The sequence below is a fragment of the Etheostoma spectabile genome, chromosome 16 (assembly GCF_008692095.1).
Source record: "Etheostoma spectabile isolate EspeVRDwgs_2016 chromosome 16, UIUC_Espe_1.0, whole genome shotgun sequence".
Taxonomy (NCBI): Eukaryota; Metazoa; Chordata; class Actinopteri; order Perciformes; family Percidae; genus Etheostoma; species Etheostoma spectabile.
The window spans coordinates 11,231,272-11,248,629 of record NC_045748.1 but is presented as its reverse complement, the minus strand read 5'-3'; the positions used below and the strand labels follow the sequence as shown (position 1 = coordinate 11,248,629).

The following is a 17,358-nucleotide window of genomic DNA, read 5'->3' as shown; positions in this document are numbered from 1 at the left end:
GGGTGAAAAGAAGAGCTGCAGCAATGTGCAGTACAACAAATACATGGTGTTTTCTGAAAATAAAACCATATAACCCTATTCTGATACTACCGCTTAACACAATTATGAACCTGAAAATGAGCATAATGAGCACTTTAACATGAAAGCAGGATACAAGCGGAAACAGCTAGCTAGATATAGTCCAAAACATAACCCCTGTAAATCCCCCACCTTTCACTTTTTACACTTTGGTTTTTGTACAGAACAAAAAAGATTATATTTGTATTATTTAGTGAGCTTTACAGGTGCTTGTGGGCACATTTTCCTACTTTTTAGAAAGAGCCAGGCTAGCTGTTTCCAGTCTTTATGCTAAGCTAAGCTAATTTAGCTTCATATTTAATGGACATATAGATTAGTGGCATCTATTGTGACGAGAGCGGAGTGAGGACGCAAAAGAAGAGAAGAATAGAATAGAATAGAATGCCTTTATTGTCATTATACACAAGTACAACCAACGGTGCTTGTGCACCGAATTAAAGCAATCCCTTTGCAGCGTTGACACAAAAAAAAATAAGAATATACAGTATAAAATATCAAAAATATAAAGTCAAAGATATAAAGTGTAGTGACTGTCAAGTATACACATATAAATCAGCTGAATAAGCATAGGTAAGTGTTAACACTCAATAAATAATATTGCACAGATGGAAAGGTTAATGTATTAAATATTGCACTGTATGAAATGAAATTGCACAGATTCAGGATTTGTTCTGTCGATCGGCTGTTTCCAAGGCCCAGAAAGAACTATAATGCTTAATTAATGAGTGGCTTTTGAGATTGGAGGTTGTATTTTACTGAATTATTTACTTGCTAACAGTCGACTCCATATGGCCCGCCCAAGGCAACTGTGTGAGCCACTCGCATGTTTAAATTTAAAATCATAATCTACTTTTTGTTATCTTGTTTTTTAGGAATCAGTGGTTTCTAATTTGAAGTTAGTGACTGTGTGAACTCAAGTATATATGTGCTTTAAAAAAAGGAGGAGACATTTTTCTACCAAAGTGGCTGTTAAATGGAATTTAAACTGGGATTTTGGTAATGGGCGACTACCAGAATACCACATGATTATTTCATGTTTCTGAGAAAGCACTTCTTACATTGCTGAGGCTACAAATTTGTCACTCGCTTGTTCTGTAAGTTTACTCTACAATCAAAACTCTGCATTTCAAGATGATGGGATAGCTCATTTAATTAGATGTTGCCACTGTTCATCTAAAACCAGAGGCCCTGCGAGTTTGTCTGCTCGGCTGCAGACCACTTTTGCACTTCTCATGCCCCGCTTGTGGTGGTCTACCCCTTCTGACACGTTATTCCATCATGTCATTATATGTGTCACAACTCGTCTCCTCTTCATACTTCTTTCAAAGTGGTTTTGGTGTGTCTTTCACACTTAATCCTGCACTTTGACATGGCCCTGTGAAGTCTGCCTTACAGAGTGACAAACCCACTCTTGATTTTCCTCTGCTGAATCAACACTGGGATTCGCCGGCTATGGCGTCACCTCGTTTTGTTTTGTCAGCTGTGACAAAGCTATTTGTGCCACCAGTGAGATGCCCCTGGAAGATATGACAGTGTAAAAGATATGACAGCGTAAAAAGATATGATAGCTGGCTTAGATGTTTTGATGGTTAGCACATGTGGGACACCAAACGTCTGCCACCCTTGATTCCCCTCTGGTATGTCCACAAGGAGACACTGAAGGTCTCAGAGTGATGTGGGACTGGAATTCCAAACAAGATTGTGTCTGTCTGTGTTGCCTGTGAAAACAGATTAAAATCCTACTGACCAGTGCAGTGTGGAATGTGTTGAACCCGAAGGGGTGTGAAATCCGACAGCTCATCACACCTTAACCCCCAAAAAAAAAAAATTCCCCCAACAATTTTCCTCTCAGTGTTGGCAGACTACAAGAGATTTAAGATCACATTCAAGGAGGCATTATTAGACTGGAACCATCACATCAATATGTTAATACCATTTTGTTTTTGTTCCACACTCTCATACAACAGAAGGTGCAACTTCTCTCTGTTGTTCCTAAAGCATGTAATCACTCTTAAGGATTATTTACAGACAGAAAAGCTTTAGAAGATAAGAACTCAATTCCTCCTTGGTTTATATTAAGATAAAAGGTATTTAGCAGAGCATGGTTTAAGTATACTTCCCTTATCTTATTCTCAAAATATTTTCAAAGTATCCAGTTACACTTCAGATTAAGGCCAGCAAATTACATTGTAAACATTAGGTACATATGCAGTAACAAATATTTAGCAGGTAGGTACAAGGGTATACGTACAAGAGGGAACATGTGCTTTCATTCTGACTGTCAAACCAAAGGTCAGTCAGGGTTAACAATGATCCCAGGAACTGGATAGATAACATCCGGGATGTTATTATTGACAATAACTGCAGAGTTGTTTAGCCAGAAACTCCCCGGAACAAGTCATGAGACTTCCCTTGTGTTTTCACTGTATTCAAGTCTCTGACCAAGGAGCTCAAATAAGAGGGCACAGAGTTCCTGGCTCCGGTTGTTCCCCTCCTAGTCACAACAGTCTCAAAATAGTCCATTCACACTCGTCCACTGTCGTGCAAAGCATGAATGAACGTGCAAAAAGTTGTTGCTGTGCTCAGCTGTTAGCCTCCCAAGAAATGTTAAGACTCAAATTTAGAGAGAATGTGACATATAGACGACTCAGATGTCAAAGTAATGCTGTGTGAATAGCTTGTCTTTAGAGTGAGAGGTAATCAGAGATGCTAAGACAACAACAGCTTTCATAGATCACAAAATCACTTTATTGTTGCAGCTGGTAAAGGTGGAGCTAATTTCAGCAAGGCAGTTTAATTCATAATCATAAATCATCATTTATTAGTTGATTTGTATATTGTATTAATAATCTGAATCTGCAAAGCAATTTAAACTGTTAGATTAATGTATCTGAGAATAATTAGTCTTATATTTCCCTGTAAAATGTAGTGAAAGAGAAGTACAAAGCAGCATAACATGGAAATACTACAGTACAAGGACCTCGGAAGGTACAGTACTTGTGTAAATGTGTGCTACCTTTCACCACAGGTATCCCATGATGCTTGCATGTGAGCCATTCGGGGACCCAACACATTTTTCAATTTCTCATTTCTCTATTTAATCTGTGAAAGAAAAAAAGCAGACATTTCTCTGCTTCCAACAGCACAGCAGTGGTCAGTCCCATAGTATTTCCACCTACAGTGACATCAAATAAATAATGTATCCTCCTGAGTCCAGTCTGAACCATAGACCGTTAATACAGTTTTAAGGTCTGAACAGCAGTGATTGGTGGATGGGGGAGGGAGCTAACGGGGGCGGTCACTCCCATCCTAACGGTAGTCAGTCGGGGGGCCGAAGAGGCGGACGGAACCATTCATTCTTCTGTGGTTCCCGGAGAAAACGTGGAGGATGAAGAAGAGACACTAAGGGAGAAAAAAAAAAAAACCCAGTTCAAATCAAACCCGAAGACTTAAACTGCACGAGGAAGACACATAGAGACCCTGCTGGACTTTCGAGGCGCCGCATCCAAGTATCGCACCGCCAGCAGTTACACGTAAGTAGAAAAACTACTAGGCTACTTTTCTACAACAGTAGGGATTATTCGTCCATGGAACAAGTTCTCGTTGAAGAATCTTAGCCACACATAGGGTGACTTTCACTTTCAAGTGTTTCCACGTCTTTTATTTTGTATAGTAGCCGAGTGGTATTTTCTCCCAGAGCTGCAGTGAAGGGGAAACTCGTGGCAGGGAAGCCGAGCAGACTGATGCTTTGGCAGGCAACGCAGCCCAGCATGACCCCCTCGCACCGTACGTGACAGTCATCAGTCAGTTTATGCCATTATATTTGTTCATTTTTACAATTTTATATCGTCTGGGTTTCTACAACATCTTTAATACAACTTACCATCCACATGGTGTAACATAAAAACGGAAAGTTTAAAAAAAAATTGGATTCATCTAATCAAGAATAGCCAAATATCCCCAAATATTCAATTTGTCATATGTCAAGTGGCAAATTTTCCAATTTGAGAAGCTTTAACAAGACCATGATTGTATTTTTTACTTTAATAATATCTATTATCAGAATAATTGCTGATTAATGTCTTATTAACCAATCACCTGACTAAACTTCTTAGTTTAGCATCAGCAGCAGTTGTTTTCAAAATCCAACTTACATTTTTTTCTTTTACTCATCTGTTATGTTATACCATGTGCATTGTTAATAGATAAAAGTTGTATTAAAGATGGAAAAGACACATGAAACACTACAACTATGGTTTAGTCTATAATGTCTTCAAAGCTCAAGACAATGTTTCCGAAGGTCATAAGCCATATATATTTAATTTACCATGAAATAAAATCAACAAATGAATCTGGAATTTGTATATTTGAATCAATTAATCAAGTTATTCTCTCAGCTCTACATAAAACCAAGGTTAATTTTCCATGAGAGCCCCAATCAAAAGCATCACTGACCCCAAACACCTGATCCAGGCACTAAGTGTCGGTGGCAGGGTCCAAAATGAACTTGTTCGTCCACATTCCAAATGGCTAGTGAATGTTCAAATGTAACCAGTCACTCAATAGATTACCATTGTTTTTTGGCCACTTGCATATTTACCAGCATTTGGCTGGTGGATGGTGCTAATTTTGAACCCTGGTTGGTGGACATATCAAAGGTCTAAGGTTGCCCTGCTATTGTAACTTCAAGAGAAAGTCTGTCAGTTGCCTTGACAAAGTGCTGCGACACAGATTCTTGTCTTGTTTTCGTGCTTTTGTGTTTCAACAGTAAACCTGAGAACCGGTCTCACCTGTAGACCAGTGTTTGTGTGTGGAAGACAAAGGGCTCGTGGGGGCCGAGACCTTGAAGTCGTTTGACCACAGTGTAACCAAAGTCAGGAAAACGGTTTAAGTATTTTGCATAAGGAAACCTCTGCTTAGCTTTTTTCCCAACAAGCAATGTTTTTTTTCCATGTGTGATGCTCTTTATTGCAGTGTTTAATAGACACTGTTTCATGAGGGATGTTTTGTTCCAAGCCTCAGTCACTGATTCATTGTGGTAGGAAAGACCAGAGCCATATGAATATTTTTCCACGTGAAATTTGCTTTCTCTGCTACTTTATAAACCTCATAGGTTTTGTTTTTTATCGTAAATTCAACGTGCTAAATTGTTGTAGTTCAATGTATTGTTGTCACTTTATTGCCAGCTGCAAAGTTGCAGCTGTGTGGCCGCTGTGTGGTCTCGGTCATGACTCTATATTCTGTAATTAGCTTGAGTCTTTTTGTGTAATTTCTCTTTTTTGACTGAGCTTCAGATGTTTAATGATGCTTAGGTCATCGCTGAATGAGTGACTAGCACTAAAGATGGCGGTTTGTTGGAGTCCACTGTCAGGGATTGCCAGTGGTTTGAGATTATGTGCCAGTGCACGTGGTCCCTCAGGGCTCTGTGCTTGGCCCATTAAAAAAAGGCTGGGCTTCATTCATTACGACCCCCCGTTTAGGCCACAGAAAAGCAAAAAATACATGCGTTTCTCCTTGCAGTGCAGATGCTTCTTTTATGTTTTTTTATTTTTAACTCTCCTTTCCTAAACAGAATGCTAAACTTTCAAAGCATGGAAATAAAATATTGCCAGCCTCCTTTTTGCATGGTGCAGATGATGCATTTGGTGATACTTTCAATGCATGCAAAAATTAAGTAAAACAAAGGTTTAACTGCTATGCCATTTAAGCCGACCACATCATCTGCTTTTTGTGCTTTTCCTGAGCTTTGAAGGCAGTGCTTTTGTCATTATTCCAGGATGCTGGTGGCAGTTTAGGGGATTGGGTCAGTATGTGTCTCCTGGTATGGAGACTATTTTCAGTGGAGGATTTGTTCTAGACATCTCTACGCATATTGATCTTAAATAAACACTTTTATGTGTCTAGGAGCGTAGATTTCGCTGCTGATGGAAATCAGACCTGGGCATTATCAGTATGTGCTTAAAACCAAAGCCAGTGCCGTGGTGTCACCATGACCAGAGTGTGAAATCCACTAATTGAATGGCTGCTCCTGTGTCAGAGGTTAAAACGGATGACTCCGGTCGGCTGGGACTGACATCTGGAATACAGTTTGTAACAGCAAAGCCCGGCTGTGGATATGTGGAAGTGTAGATGGCCCTGATAACAAGGCTGGTTTATATGCATCATATTTCCTCAGACTACTGTTGCACTTGTTCATGGAGTTAGAATATTCACTTTCCCAGCAACATCTGTTTTTGACAATTTGCGCTTTTTTGGGGTCATTATTTTGCCCCACAGTATTCCTTTGTTTTTTCAACGAGTGCGGTCAATAAAACTTTCAACAGGAGCATCTAGGAAACGCTCTAACAAAATGAAAACATCACACATCACAAAGGTTTCTGATGCAACAATTGTTTATTTGGCTATAAAATTGAAGTCTTAAAATTGAGACAAATCTTAACTGGGTCACATTACGTTATAAGGATATCTGTTCCGAGCTTATTAAAAGAGTATTTCTGAGTGAATTAAAAGCAGCTGTGTTTCTTTTCTTATAGAGCCATTTCAGAGACAGTCTGTTTCACCGGTACTGGAAAAGTCTGTGTCACAGTCTGCACATACGGAATAGGAGAAAGCATCCGACACGCTTTGTTCTCTGACATTTTCCACTGTTGTCCGAAGGCTGAAAAATTACGTTTGAACTAATTCAAACTGACGTAATTTGCTTGAATTCATTTAACCGTAACATATTAAGCCAGAAAAAAGCTAAACTACATTGCTGAATTGATGTTTCTAATTTGAGGTGCTCCTGCTGCCTCATTTTGAGGAGCAAGCTAACGTTAACAAAATGCTAACAGTGTTTTATGTCAGCAAATGTTTTCCTTTATCTCCGTTTTCTATTTTTGTTTTTAAAACCAAAATACTTCCACACATTACTTATCCGTGTATTGGTGTTTTGACTAAGCATTCAGTGCGCCTCATGCTAGTTTTCTCTATTGTAAAGCAAAAACAACAATAGCATAGTTAGCTAGCAACAGGGCCTCCTGCTGGAGTACAAGGCAGTTGTACTCATTACAGATTCTTACTATCAAACCCTACTGCAGTTACAGTTTCAAATAAAAAGTGACAGCCCTAGTAGGGCTGACTGATATCACCTGAAAGCAATATCATTTTAAGTGTCATATTTGCCTCGGTAACAATTATTTAACAATATCTAGTTAAATACACCTGTGCAATAGATTCTCCATTCTTACAGTGGACAATTCATTCATTTTGTGACCCTGATATTTAACACCTATTATTTCTCATGTGTTGCAAGTGCAACTGTCAAAATAAGTCCATATTATAATTAGTATCAGACTATTTGGTTCATTTGGCCCAATGAGAACGGAAATATTTAATTGAAGAAGTATTCAGATCCTTTACTTTCCGTGTAAAAATACTCTGTTACAAGTAAAAGTCATGCATTTAAAATGTTTCTTCAGTAAAAGACAGGAAAATTTAGGATTAAAAAAGGATTAAAAGTAAAATGTCAATGCAGAAAAATCTTCCCATTTTAGAGAGTGTAAAGGTACTTATACTTTGTTTGGGTAAGTGGCAGATTGTATGAAGGAATTAATTTATCCGTAACATACCCATGTGACTAAAAAGTCATAATGGTAGTATTGGTAACTTTTAAAAAATAAGCCCCGCCCTGAGCCCTAGTCTGCCTCTTCTCTTCAGTTGGGTGTTGGATCAACCCTTTTGACTTTTCATGGCACTTCCAGTGAGTTATGGTTGTTTTACAACCTGTCAAAGAGCAAAGTAAGAGCTCAAACTATGTCACGTCCATGTGAAATGTGAAAGTGTTCAGCAGCGTTTACGTGATGACCTTTCTCATGTGGCCTCCTGTTCTGAAACAACTGATTTAACTCTCCCTCCATAGCCCCCTGAATGATCCAAAACTTTCTTCCTCTCTACGTGTGACCACCCTTCCAAGCTACACTGTGGGACAGTCATGCATACTGATTAGATTAGCCAGCACTGGAGCTAATCACCCTTCTTTCCCTGCTATTACTTGCCCCCCATTTTCTCTCTCTGTCCTCTGGGACCCCCTGTGGCTCCTGGAGATGAGCCTCTCCTGGGGGTACATCCACCTCCAGCGACTCTACCGCATTGCTGTTTACTGGGAATCCAACAGGGTGGGGTCCTCATAATAACAAAGACCTCCCCTCTACACTTGCCCCCTCTATCAATTGAAGGTAGGCTTGTGTGGAACATACCCTCCCCTATAGAAAGAACTAGACATCCAAAGAATGACTTGTGGAGGGCAAAGGGGGGGTCAGGAGGACCCTCCGGTCGGGTGAAATGAGGAGAAAGAATCTGTAGTGGGTTTTGTTCCTTTGTGGGAAGCTGGGGGTCAGTCTCAGGGGAATGCACGGCAGACAGACGGTGGGTTTTGCAGCTGCATGGCCTCCAGCACTTTATCTAGTCCCTGAGCAACTGCAGGCTCATTACACTGCTGCTTGTGTTCAATTCACTTCAGCTCAGCATCTCCCGCTTTCCTCCCTGCCATGTCTTTTTTAACCAGCTAATGTTGTATCAGACATGTCTGAATATTGATTAAACTGGAACTGGATTCACTCCAGGACCTCAGCCTCTCAGCTGTATGCTAATCATGAAAGGTTATGACCCTCCACAATAGGCAGTCTGTGTGTAATGTGCGATAAGGCGGTATCATATGTTCAGTTTGGTTTTAGGTCATGGACAAGGTTTTAAGCCGTGCGAACGAGATTATACGAGATTGAACATTGCGTTTGTGTCACTGCTGAATGTCAGAACTTGCTTTCATGTACCAGTTGGTTCCCTCTTTATATTGTTGTCAACAATTTTTTTTAAAGATTATTTTCTGGGCTTTTCTGCCTTTATTTGAGAGGACACTTAGATGAGAAAGGGGTAAGACATGCAGGAAAACGTCACAGGAAGGATTTGAACCCTGGACCTCTGCGTTGAGGCATGCCAATGCCACTGAGCCAACCTGGCCACCCCTGTTTATATCAGAGAAGAAAACAATGACTACAAAAGTTGGCTGTCTGTGGATTTATTACATATTTAAATGTTTATTGTTTTCATCATCAATTGATTTTGTGTTTAGTTTTTCTCTGATGAAAGGAATAGTTTTGACTTTCTCGTCAAAAGGTCAATGCCACTCTTATGTCTGTATTAGGATTGGACATCGAGAACTGGTTTCAACTTGGAATCGTTTTTTAAAATTACGATTCCGGTTGAATCGGTTCTTTATTGGAATCGTTTGAAAGATTTGTTTCAAATCTGATCATTAGTTCTTAATTTAACATGCACACATTTTGGTGTTTGTAGCGGCCAGGGGCTTGTTGTGTTGCAGCCTTGGAGCACAGTAAGTGGCACCCTAGTGTGGCCATATTTTACTTTGAAAAAACCTGTGACCTGTTTCAACTCCGCTCCTCAAAGAATTGAAATCGAAAATCTATAAGAACCGGAATCAAACGGAAAAATCGTAATTTGAATCAGCATTGTTGATTTTAAAAGGATGTCCAACCCTAGTCTGTATGCTTATTATGAAGCTAGAGCCAGCTGTGGATTATCTTAGCTTAACAGCTAAGCCCAAAGGTAAACGCACCGCTAAAGCTTACTAATTAACATGTATCTCGTTTTGTTAAATCCGTTCACAAAGGTAAACATGACGAGCTGTGGTTTTACACAAAGTCATTCACTGGAACTATCCGCCTCTTCCTTCCATTTTTATGCTAAGCTAAGCTAACTGTGGCCCGGCCCTTGCTTCATATCTAGTTCACAGACATGAGAGTAGTGTTAATCTTGGAACAAAACAATATTCCTTTAATAAAAAGTCAGAAATGAATGAAAATTACTTTCCGGAGCCAGTCAACTGACGAACTCTATCGTCATTCAATGGGAAATTTTGATGAAGTTAGTTTAGTTTCCTTTTGAGTCCAAAGAAATCCCCTTTGTCATACTGGTCAAGCTTTCCAGCTGAGCTCTTTCACTTCCACTCACTTTTACTGTAGATTTGTATGAATTGTACACCCCAGAGGGCTGATTCCCAGTGTTTGGGCTCCAGTTTCACCAGCACCATGGAAACCCTATTTCGGTTTGGACTGGCAGGCGGTGACCGGTCATTATTACCACTGCACCACTGGTAGCCCGAGCACAGCAGCAGGACCAACGGCAATAACGCTCTTTCTGTCTTTCTCTGCATCCTGCCGTGGCAGACCTAGTTTTATTAGAGATGACTCATGTTGAGTATAAAGCAAGTCACCGGTTTGACCTGATCCTGCTCACATTACTGACTGTATTCACAGTAGTTGACCGTTTCCCCCTGTTAATAACTGTTTCTATGCCTGTCGGGCTTTCCCTTTTGCCACAGAATGCCAGTTACAATGATAATGTTGATTTAGCACATGTTTTTCTTAGTAATTTCTGAGGAAACGGGTTCTTGATTTCAGACAGAGGTAGACAAAAGCAGGTTCTCTCATTTCTACCCGGAAACCATTGATTTTTTCAGGTGAAATGAGCTGTAGCTAGCTAGCTAATTAAGCTAACGTTATCCCAATGAGAAGGAAAACATTGACATTTTTAGAGTTCTAGCTGAATCATTTTTATATATAAGAATATCATACAGTTAAATGTGTCTTAGGATCAGCCCCTTTTGGCCGACATTGTGTTGATGTTAAAGCTAACGTGTCTCAAACCAAAAAACAACAACATTCTCTTGAGTTGATATCTATTTTGAAGACATGTAGTTTAAGTTAAAAAACCTTATTGCTCTTGTATTTGTTTCATTAAAAAAAATAATGAAAGTAACACCAAAGAAAGAAATAAAAGGGATACAGTAAGATATATAGATAAAAACTAAAATAAATACAGTATATGTCATATCAGCCTGCCTGATAAATTCCTTAACACTTGTGCTTTTGATTTTTTGGGATTTATTTAATTGTTTGGGGAATTGGTGTAAATCCTTTGTGTAAGAGCTTGTGTAAAACCATGGTAACTTCGGACTGAATGACCACCTAATCTTCACTCTGGTCGCTGAGCAGAGGTCAGCCTAATGGCCTGTGCAACTGTGAATGGATTTGAGTGTGAGGGCTCTCCAGGTGAGGGTGACCACTTCACTGAACAGGGATGGGATGATGTTACACCACGTGTGGGACCAAACAGTCACAAGCTTTAGCATTGTAAGATCTTTTCCCCCTCAGTGGTTCATTGGTAAATTCAGAGATGTTATACCATCTAAAATCAGGTTTGATTCTTCACACAAGATCAAACAATAAACCCCAAAGCTCCAGACAAAATAACAAGCTGATAAGAACAGGCGTAATTAAATTTAACCGGTATTTGCCAGGCTAGTTTTCCCAGCCACAGGCTCGTCAACAAATGCATCCTGTTTGATTCAATCTCAGGTATGATCAGCACCGTCATGGCTCCGGTTAAATCAACGATTTCAGGTTCAACTAAGAGTCAACTTCCCCTCCTATGTTGAACTCATAACCTTTCCACTGTCTAAATTTAAGTTATTTTGCCAAAGAAGCATCTTTGCAACAATAGTTCACTGCAGTTGTAATGCTTCTGCAAGCAAAAGTAAGTACTGCTGTTTCATATTTCTCTTCAACTGTCTCTACTCTGTTGACCTTTGTTGCGTTAAATCGTCCAAAGCCTTTTATAAAACATGCATACTTGCAAGGAATGAGGAATTTCTTTGTTTGCTGTTGTCATTTGGGGCGGCCCTGAACAGCTAAGTGGTATTTGCACATCTGAAGACAGCAGGGATTATTCCTCGCTACATGGAGAAGGGAGAGTAAACACAGGCACAAGAAAAGACTCACAGAGGGCTGTAATAATAGTGTAAGGAGACAGAGATCAGAGAGGAAAAAGCAAAAGGAGAGCAAAGTATGACATAAGAAACGGAGAGAAAGAGAAGGTGAAGCTTTTGTTTCACAATTAAATGGAGCGGCTCTGGGTCGGACATCTGTGATCCATCTCCCAGGGGCAGGCGTCTGGAGCTGGAGCCCCCCGCCCCCCCCTTCTTCTTTCACCAGCATCGTGACTTTCCTTTGACAACCTCACTGCCCCATAGATCATTTACTCTGAGGGAAACCACTGTTTTTTTGTTTGTTTTGTTTTTAAATAGCTGCCTCTGACCTCTATCCATTATTTTGTCCATCATGTTTTTTCCACACTAAACTGATTCACTAAACCTAGAGCATTCAAATTGCATACATTTGAAGATACCTGGTCTTGCGTAGTACTGTAGTTGTGTAAAATGGAGCTTTTCCAACATGCAGACGTATGATAGACAAGTGAGAAACTTTTTCCAAACATGGTCAATGTCCTTTAGTTCACCAGTGGTGGTGACACAGCTGCTTATCACTTTAATGTGTCTTATTTTGTGGTTGAGTTTGTCTGACAACACAATAGAAGTGTTAAGTAGGGATGCACTGGGCCAGCGTTTTCTATCTTTTTATCCATCTAATTCAAAATGTGAATACCTCACAGCTTGGAACTTATTGAAATACTTTTTTTATCTAACATAACATACCAACCGTGCCTGCATGAATGTAACTTCTAGCATTATTTAAATGACAAAGACAAAAATAAACGTGCTTTTAAAATAATTTTCCATCTCTGGGGGATCAGATGGGTGCATTAATCACTTTATTATTGACCAAATCATCCTTAAGCCAAGAGCAGAAATAACTGACTTTATTAGAATAGTGTTATCATTACTATGTGTGTTAATGTGTTATTTTGAGGACAGCAGAATGTAAAGGGATGGTTTGACCATATGACACAAAAAAAACAAAAGTTCTCACTTACACAGACCTCCCACTCAACGTTTTTTTTTAAAATTATTTTTTACTGAAGCTACTTTCCACCAGAGAAGTAGTTGACAATGTGCTCTGTGAATTATCCAGAGTTACAGGGACACTGTTTCTAGAAAGCGATGTTACCGTTTTAAATGTCACTTTCAGCACCACAAAATATTCAGTTTATCTTTATTGTATTTAGGTGAAGGCAAAAAAAACTCAGGAATTAAGTTTTTTTTTTTTTTACATTTTGGGTGAACTGACCTTTAACGATAACTGCATCACGTGGCCTGAAAACTTTCAACACCCAAACAACATTTAAAGTGTCGACGTAGCTCTATTCAGGCAGTGTAATGGCAGTCATGCTCTTCCCAGATCATGTACTGTAAACACTTGTCCTCTTCTCAGGATGGTTAGGCACGTTAAAGCAGCTGTTATGGCCTTGTTACTGCCGGGCCACTAGATTTCCGGGGGCCAATATCCACTGACACTGAGTGGGGAATCTTTATCACTGTGGGTTCACAGGTTCAGTGGCTGGACAGGAAAGATGATGCCTCTTTGTCTAACAAACATAATAACACAATTTGGCAAACATTAGCGATACTGCGCACACGTACAGTCCCGACAAGGGGGGGAAAGTGTGTGTGTGTGTGTGTGTGTGTGTGTGTGTGTGTGTGTGTGTGTGTGTGTGTGGTGTGGTGTGTGTGTGTGTGTGTGTGTGTGTGTGTGTGTGTGTGTGTGTGTGTGTGTGTGTGTGTGTGTGTGTGTGTGTGTGTGTGTGTGGTGTGTGTGTGTGTGTGTGTGTGTGTGTGTGTGTGTGTGTGTGTGTGTGTGTGTGTGTGTGAGAAACCTCTTTGCCCATTATGTCTGTCATCATGTCTGGTAGAAACTTGGCTCTTATCCAATCCAGAGAAATGACCCTCCTATCCATATTAAAGCACACTAATACACCTGTCTTCTATCATATAGAGAACCTCAAAGATTCTCATCACATCAGAACAAGAAAGCAAGATACATATCAGTTAAAAGTTATCATATTTGATTCTGTATGTGTTTTGTTTTCAACCTTTAGAAAGCACTTTATCTCTAATAAGAATTATAAACCTGTCTTGGGGAACGATGCAGCTGCAGCCATCTGCTGTGTTCATCATTGAGCTAACAGACTAATCACTGCAAGGTGATGTCATCTTTGTGTGCTGTGTGCGGTCTGTGGTTTACAGGCAGAACACACACACACACACACACACACACACACACACACACACACACACAAGAAAGGAAATTGGATAGAGTGTGGATAATCATTGCATTAATGTAGAGTGTATAATCCACATGAGCCTGAGGGAGTAAAACACACCTTGTGATTTTACTTTACAGACCGGGTTCTTTTGTAAATGGCTTGCGCTGCAGTGTGTTAAGTGTCTTTGTGTGGAGGTGGAAAGGGGTGTGTGCTTGTGTCAAAGGAAATTATGGGACTAACTGAGGAGATAGAGCTGGACGTTAGTGGTGTGATGTCATCTAAAAGGGGTGTAATGTCACGGAGTATTGGTTTTTATGTACATATAATGTTTTTTTAAAGAATTCTAGGAATAAATGATCTTTTTGAAAAATGCGTCAGAGGGAAAATCTTTGTTTCTCTGCCAATTTACTGCTGAAATGTGATAAAGAACTGCATGCTTTGATAAAAAAAAAAAAGTTCAATGTACAAGCCTGTGTTAGTAAAATCTTTGAAGTAGACTGTTAATTACGACTCCCAAGGTGCATTTTGACAAAAAATCTCACTGAGCTTAAATGCACCGCTAATGATAAATGATAAAAGAAAACAGTGTCTACCGCCTAAATCAATTCGCTCGGTTAATTGTGGCTGAATTCAGCAAAGTTTGGCGCCGTGTTTTGTTCTTAACTGTAACAACAAAGCGAGAATTTACTACTTACTGCTAAGGCTGCACAATTAATTGCAATTTGATCAAAATTGCAATGTGAACTAGTGCAATATCAAAATCGCAGGGGCGCAATATTTGTTAAAGGCAAAATATGTGTCAAACAATTCTAAAATACAGTATTGTGGTGCTGCAGACATACAAATTGTATCCTACAGACTAAAGAAAAAATCTTTATTTGGGAGAAATCTTTGCAACAAATCACACTTCAATCAGTTTTTTAAAACATATATTTCAATTAAAATGAGAATAATGATACAAAAATAATCATTCCCTCCAATATCCAAATCATGTCGCAATCGCATTATCAGTCAAAAATATTCGCATTTAGATTTTCTTTCTAATATCGTGCAGCCCTTCTTACTGCTCCGACTTTTGCCTCTGACTGGCTTTTTCTCCATGGCAACGGTGGCCGAGGTGCATGGGTATTGTAAAATTTACATCTCTCCGCCATGCCAAGGTGACACACAAAACATGATTTCTCAGAAACCAAGTTAAAATAATTAAAACCGGTGGCCGAAACATAAACCCATAGAAACCTTGCATCAGCTGGGAGAGTCCAGTGTCTTTTTGTTCAGGGACATTGAGGATATCGTTGAAAGAAAACATGTAAATGGACGTAAACCATCTTCAGGAGACTCATTGTGGCTGTGAAACAGCGTTGTTTCTGGCTTCTCGTTGCCGTCAACAGGCCAAGCTCGCACCCACACCCAAAGCGGAAGCTGCACAGCCTCCAGAAACCCGACAGTTTTTACTCCTCTCTTTGAAGCGCTCCTTGGCAAGGCTTTCAAAGCCCCTCTGTCTCAGCGCTGGCTCCTAAAATAATGTGTGGTAAATGTAATACAGCTGCCCAGCTAAGCGGGAACAGACAATGCTTATTATTCTCAAGAACAATAATTGCTATTTTTTTTTTTTTTTTTTTATAATTCTTTTTCTTTATGTCTAACCATTTTTTTTCATCCATACATTTTATCTGACAAAATAAAGCATCATCTCAACTGCCACTTGTTTTTTTTGGTGCTGATGCGCAACAGCTTGCTAGTCCTGTAAAAATGTTCCACACACACAACACACACACACACACACACACACACACACACACACACCACACACACACACACACAACCACACACACACACACACACACACACTGGCTGATGAGCATGATGATGAAGTCATTGTTGGTCAGGTCTGTTGTGTTTTGTCTGAATAGACAGCAGCTGTGATGCTAAATTCAGTTCCAGTCTTATGGCGTTTTTCCACTGCACGGTATCAACTCGCCTCGACTCTACTCGCCTTTTTTTGGTTTTCCATCACAAAAAAAAGTCCCTTGTACCTACTAACAGGCACTTTTTTTCAGTACTACCTCAGTCGAGGTTCCAAGCGAGCTGATGCAATACCAAAAGGTGACGTGAAAACCTGCAGACTAGTGATTGGTCGGAGAGAATCGTCACTGATCACTGCGTCATCGTTACTAGCGACAGACAGGGGGGCAACATGCCGAGAATCAAAAACAACACACCTTCGGCGTACTGTGCGTGTGTGCGCGTTGGTGTGTGTGTGTGCGTGTGTGCGTGTGCGTGTCGTGTTAGGTCACTGCAGTTTTCTGCTATGACGACCAGCCACGGCTCGCCTCCTACATGAGGCGTTACTAATCTGCAATGGGAAAAGGAGGACGGTGCACCGCGGCCGAGTCGAGGCGAGTCGAGCCATGTCGAGCAGGTACCATTAATGGAAAAACGCCAATAGAAGAGGGGGCGTATATAAACCAGTTTACACAATATCTATGGTGTTTTAAACTCCAGATACATGTGTTCCCGCATGGATAGTAAGTCATAAAAATCCAGTTTTTGCTGTTCACACGCTTTAGATAAACATGTATTTGGCCTTTCGGATCAACCAGGTGAGGTGCAGAAACCGCTGTCTTCGGGCCTGATATCTGCCCGTATTTGCATGGCTTCAGTACTCTTTAAATATTTGCTCACGGCTCGCTCAGCGATTGCTCCAAATCGCTTGTTTGAACACTTTGCAGAAGCAGTGCATTACAGTGATTAGTGAATGGAGCTGGCTGCTGGCTGTTTCCTAACACCTGTGTTGTGTATGTTAGCCCGAGGGATGAGGAGTCCTGAGCTGGTTGTTTTAATGAGAATGCTCTCTGCTCAGCCTCACATGCCTCCCATTACTGCCCAGAGAGTGAAGAAAGCACTGGAGGAATGAATGTTAAACAGATGCATATGGCAATGGAGGATGCCATATTACTGCTTGATGTGTCACAGCTTTAATTAACTCAGGCTTTGATTTAGATAAAACAACATCCACAAGTTGCATGTGCAGCTACCGTAAGACTTGAAGGAATAGTTCAACATTTTGGGAAAGAAGTTTGAATTAGTTACTGGAGATTAAAAGACCAATACCACCCTCAAATCTGTCTGTTAAATATGAAGCTGCAGCCAAGTAGGAGGTTAGCTTAGCTTAGCATAAAGACTGGAAATAGAGGGAAATATATATATATATATATATAT

General features: G+C 40.1%; 2 protein-coding genes across 4 annotated transcripts in view; both read left to right on the top strand.

Moving 5' to 3' along the window:
• Positions 1 to 245, top strand: part of arsb (arylsulfatase B) — an 18,537-nt gene extending 18,292 nt beyond the window's left edge. Inside the window, exon 8 of the mRNA XM_032540399.1 lies at positions 1 to 245. This exon is cut by the window's left edge and continues 2,362 nt beyond it. The gene's annotated coding sequence lies outside the window, so the exon portion shown is untranslated.
• Positions 246 to 3,354: 3,109 nt separating this feature from the next.
• Positions 3,355 to 17,358, top strand: part of lhfpl2a (LHFPL tetraspan subfamily member 2a) — a 41,996-nt gene continuing 27,992 nt past the window's right edge. For 2 of the 3 annotated variants that reach the window (XM_032539800.1, XM_032539798.1), the window contains exon 1: positions 3,355 to 3,611. The gene's annotated coding sequence lies outside the window, so the exon portion shown is untranslated. The remainder of the gene's footprint in view (positions 3,612 to 17,358) is intronic. The other variant, XM_032539797.1, reaches the window with a different exon arrangement.